The sequence below is a fragment of the Chaetura pelagica genome, unplaced genomic scaffold (assembly GCF_000747805.2).
Source record: "Chaetura pelagica isolate M959 unplaced genomic scaffold, ChaPel_1.0 scaffold576, whole genome shotgun sequence".
Classification (NCBI taxonomy): Eukaryota; Metazoa; Chordata; class Aves; order Apodiformes; family Apodidae; genus Chaetura; species Chaetura pelagica.
The window spans coordinates 35,431-40,832 of record NW_009953524.1 but is presented as its reverse complement, the minus strand read 5'-3'; the positions used below and the strand labels follow the sequence as shown (position 1 = coordinate 40,832).

The 5,402-nt window shown below is 42.7% G+C and overlaps 1 long non-coding RNA gene across 1 annotated transcript in view; it reads left to right on the top strand.

The window, feature by feature from the left end:
* The window catches only part of LOC104390365, a 36,499-nt gene continuing 31,097 nt past the window's right edge, over window positions 1–5,402 (top strand). The window contains exon 1 of the long non-coding RNA XR_719866.1: window positions 1–45. This is a non-coding gene — a long non-coding RNA (uncharacterized LOC104390365). The remainder of the gene's footprint in view (window positions 46–5,402) is intronic.

Genomic DNA, 5,402 nt, shown 5'->3' with positions numbered 1-5,402 from the left:
GTCCTGTTCTTTTGATGGGATCTGAGCAGATGTTGGTCTTCTCTGGTAAGTAGAGGTTTGTAGCACAGCCCCTCAACTTCGAGTTTAAATTTTTTGCATGGACGTTGTTCCCTGTTCTGTTCATTCTTTTAGATAACGTTTTATCAGCTGATGAGACCTTGTGTTCCTTCTCATTTCTGTGCACAGGAAACTGATTTCTTTCCTTTTTGTGCACACTTCCCTCGCTGGGGGGAAGGTGTGTAACTCTTGCAAGCTTGGAGGCTGATGGGCACTCTTCTGTGTGCTTCACCTGTTTTCTTGTGTGGTGAGCACAGGTAACCCCGTGTGGTGAGGCTTCCTTTTAAAAGAAAGGAGCTTGCCTAGTGAATCATGTCAGGTAGTGCTGAGTGGAGAGGTATAGCTTGGCTTTATGGTGAATATAAAGGCATATTTAAATGCCTAGGTGAGTCCACTGAGACGGGGTGGTGGTGTAAGTGAAGGAGCTGTGTCAGGTTTCTGGTAATTCCTGTCATGCTGTGAGCTTTATCTAAAGGACTGAGGTGCCTTTCATCTGTGATTCATGTGCTGTAGTATTTGAAAATTAACTTTTTTAGTGGGGCTGAAGGAGCTCTTGTGGATAACTTGAAGGGAGGAGGCTGACATCTGATACCCACTTCGCTTCGTCTGCACTGGTCGCAGTGGTTTGGGGAGATAGAAAAAGTGCTTTCTTTCATAGTACAGGAAATACTGTGAACTGTAAGTGTTGAAACCTCCTGCAGATAAGGCAAGGCGGGGCATGGGATTCTAAAATGCTTCAGTGACAAGTGTTCCTGTGTGTCTGCTTTGGAGTTTGGGGAGGGGCAAAGGTGCGGAAACCATCGCGTTGAGCAGGGGTGGCTTTTTTGAGTGGTTGTGCTAAAAGGTGCTCTTGCCCTACTTCACATTATAGGAGTGATATATTGAGAATCAAGCTTAGTTCTCTTGCTGGCAGTGTTCTAGGCACCTATCTAGGATACTGGTAATATCCATTACAGTAACTGTCTGCACAAGCAGTTATTAAAACATCAGCATTAGCCTGCTTAAATAATACACATTACAACCCATAAATGATACCAAGTAGGTGAAATAGGTCAGCTTGATAAGCTTTCATGTATTTATTTGTAAAATTGGCCATCCACAGCTGGAGAAGAGAGAAATGGAGCCATGCCCAAGCTTCTGAAGATAAAGGAAATAATACTTTATCTCAGATCTTATTCCACCTACATGCAACCCAGGATGGTGGAGAGAAGTATGTTGTCAGCCTTTCAAGAGTAGGAGGAACGTGGCTGTGCAGTGCTTTGCTGGCAGTTAACCCATAAAAAAAAGGAGTGACTTAGAAAAGGGCATTGCTAGCCTGCTGGAGTGAGCCTGGGAAGTCTGCTCGAGCAAGGAAGAAGGAATTGTCTCCATGGGGTGAATCGGAGGAAATGGATTAGCATACAGCACAAAGTTTGAGATCTCTCTTGTAGAGATCAAGGGGATGGGATGGCCGTGCCTGCTCTGGTGGCTTCCTACTGGGTTGTGTAAGTGGATATAACAAGATAGGACTCTTCTGTTTGATGCCAGTGGTGTCTTTCAGAGCATGTGACTCCAAATAGTACATCAGTGCTTATTAGATGTTGTAAATTAGAATGAAAAATCCAGATACTTACATAAAAACTTATTTCATAGTTGCTTTCATTGGCTGAATCAAAGGAATAAAGTCACATTTCTTTCAAAATAAGCTTCTATATACTATATACATTGTATATGTATATATACATGTATATATATTGTGAATGTATATATATCTTTGTATATATATCTATATACATTGTCAAAGCCATAGCATGCAACTGTTCTGTGTCTAGGTTGTGTTGCTGGTGGTGTCAAGATCCCATAAGGGTTTAAACTCTATGATAAAGGAGCTTCATGATTTGCAGTTGTACCCCCTGCTAGATATTGGTGCAGCAACTCCCCAGTGCTTGTCAGGAAAGCTTTAGGAGTATGACTGGCACTTCATTTGTGCTGTGATTCCTGTGGGCTAACTGGGTTGTTAAAAGGTAACTATACCTTTGTGGGGCTTCAACATTTCAGGGTGATTAAGTGGCTTTCATGAAGGGCCTAAAAGTGAAGTTAGTGCTAATTCAGCAATTTGAGACACTGGCTTTTACTGAGATTTGCTGTGCCTACTGAAGAGCTGCAGACTCCAACTCCTAATGCATTACAGCTTCTGCCTTGGATACTTCAGTCTCGAGTGGTGCAGGGTTGCTGTGTCCTGAGTGGGGTGTTGATTTGCCTGCATGTCAGCTTCTGCTTGTGGGATGAGTAGAGGTCCGAAACCACAGCATCACTTGGTGTCAGCTGTCCTTATTTGAGATGTAGTTGATAACAGCAAAGACTTTATCCCCTTCTCTTGGGATGAGCAGTTGAGAAGGACTGACAGAATGTGTTTGATACCACAGAAATGGAATTGTAAGCCTAGACTGCTTCTTCCCCTCATCTGCTTAGTTGTTTCTGGTAGTGGTGTGAAGGAGGGGAATGCCACTTAGCTGTGGTGATTCTGGGAGGTAAGGATTTATCCCATGAGGGAGGCCTGAAGTCAGCCTCAGTTGATCAGGGGGAAGAGCAGCCTCTAGTAGCAGGGAAAAAGTGCAACATTATCTTGTTGAAACCAGTGATATCTTCCCCTTCTTAGTTTGTGATGAGGTGTCTGGATTGTTTTGGTGATTTATGAGCTAGAGGTGGTCTCTTCACCTTCAGTGAGCAGCAATATGTGCCTAGAAATGTGTTGGAACAGCAGCTCCATGCTGTGCACAGTGAGCCAGGGAAGAAGAGCAGAGTGCTTTTTGGAATGTTAATTGAAATTAATAAGCTACTTGGGGAGTCACTGATGTCCATCTAAAAGCACTGGTTTTAAACCTTAAAACATGGTTTCTGATGCCTAGCTTTTGTTTCTCTTCAGAAACACCTCTGGCTTTAATCTTAATCTGAAAGTTAGAAAGCAGCAGTTGGTTCTACATGGAAATGTTGCTGTGATTTAAGGTGTTAACTGGAAGTATGTTCTGGAAGTCGTACTCGGGGGGCAGCTGAATGTTTAATTGTTCTCCCTCGAGGGTGTTAATGCTGAAAATAGTTGCAACAAAGTAAGCTTGGTATGATCCACTTTGAAGTTATTCTGAAATTTGTGTGTATATGCGTGAGTGAAGCAACTAATGACATTGTAATACTTCTGATGTCACTGATGGAACCGTTCCAAGCTCTGATAAGGAAAAAAAAACACAACCCACCAAAACCCTGAACATGACTGCCTAAATAGGTGGTTCTTGCCCTTCTCTGCGGGAGTTGGATTTCACAAGACTTTGAAGCAGGATGGCCTTTTAAGTGATATTGCAACTAAACTTGTACAAGCTGCTGTATTGAACTATTACCAGTATTCTGAGAAAGTTAACTCTTGGAACAATTTTCTAGTGAAACTTAATCTTAGAGAAATTAGTCTGTTTTTCCTCTGAACAATGAATGATGTGGAAAGCTATAAAGCAGCGTTGATGGGATGGCTGGGGGGCAGGCTGTCACTCAAGTGACCAGTCGTGTCAGTAATGAAATGTGTCTTCAGAGCACATGCTGATAGATCTCTAGTACTAAACCCCTTTTCTAGAGAAAGCAGACCAAATAGATAGCCTTGCAGATACTTTAAAATACAACTTTGCAGTTCAGTTAGTTGGAAGTGGACAGAACATCAAAGCAGCCAAACCTTAGAGGATGCAAAGCAAATTGACTTTTGCCTTGCTCAGCACATCTTGCTGTCATTTGCAGTGTTCCCTGCCATGGCCTGACTGGCCACCAAGGAAATGAGGTTGACTGTGCTGGGGATGGCTTTCATCTGAGATGCTGATCTAGCTAGTGCTTTTACTGGCTGGTGTGACATAGCTCGTAATTGAATTATTCTCCTGTGTGTGAGTGGCATTGTAGTGGCCAACTTCAGCTGTTACCTGTCTTGGGAAGCATTAAAAGTAGTCTAGTAGTGAAGCCTGGGCTTAGCATGGGAAATCATTCTGTCACTTATGGGACTGGCTTGAAGTTAGCATGAAATCAGAAGCTTAATATTAGACTGTGGCTTAGGAGGAGCTAGCTGAGTGTTTGGAAGGGCAGTCAGAACAGGCCACCATTCAGACTGGAATGTGCTCTTTGTAAGTGAGAGCTGTAACTGGGAATGTGCAAATGTTACAACTTCTGAGCCTGGATGGAAAGGCAGGCTGCCCCTGACCTCTGAACTTCCACAACATGGCCTAGAAGACAGTGAATATCCTCTAGGATGGTGACTGTTGCTTATTTCTGGGGAGAATAAGTGGCAGTCTCTAGTGTGAGGAGAGCGAGAAAACTTTTGTGTCATGGGCAAGCACATGAATATTAAAGCGCTTACAATACTGTCTTTATCTTCTGGCAGAGCTTTAAACTAAGAAGCTGTGATTGCATTTTAACTTGGTTACAGGAAGAATCAATTTCAATGTCCTTTTCTGCCTGCTTGCTTAGGTCCCTGAGAAGGTTTGGGCTGATCAGCACAGTTATTAGATCCTGTGAGGTAGAAGTGGGATTTAGGTACTTGGTTTCATGAGCTGGGGTAGTTCTGCAGACACCTAGTAAACACCAGGCTGAACATACTTAGGGAATGTTGGATGTCTTCAGCTGGGTTATTTGTATTGGTTTAATTTCAGAACTAAAGTTACTCTGGACTGGTGCTATGTCTAACAGATGTGCAGGGTCCTAATTTGTGTAGCTCTTACTGGAAAAAAGAATGGGAAAACACTTTTCCCTTGAATCTTCCTACTACTCAAGGAAACACCTTTTATCAAAGTAACTTACTACCTTTATGTGCTGCTCCTGTGCTGTGAGTACAGTATTCCCATGGATAAGACTTCTACCAAAGGCCTTCTTGTTTCTGGTCTGCCTTAGCCTGTTTGAAGGGCATGGAAACACATACATCAGGGAGGACCAGTGAAGAAAAACATGCTTTAGCTGAGATTTCTGAAAACAAAATAGCTTGCAATAGAGATCTCTTACTAAGGTGCCTGTCTGTATGGGGAGGCCTCTTGTGCATGAGTCTGTTTAAGTATTTTTGATCTGGTATTCTTCAAGGTTTAGTTCCTATAGTCAGTAGGGGGGGAAGCAGTGCACTTCAAGCTGAAAGTGTAGGGAGGCTGCTGCATTGCCATCATTAAAGCTTTTTAGCTTTTCTTTCCAATACCAGAGATTTATGCACTGGTATAGACATTATTTATAGAAACACTGTTATAACAGTTTTCTATTGCCCTTTTGTGGGCCTCATTTGCTTCTCCAACTTTCAGACTAGAAACCAGGGCTGTAATGAAAGCATTAATTCTGTAGCATTACCTGAAAGGACAGAG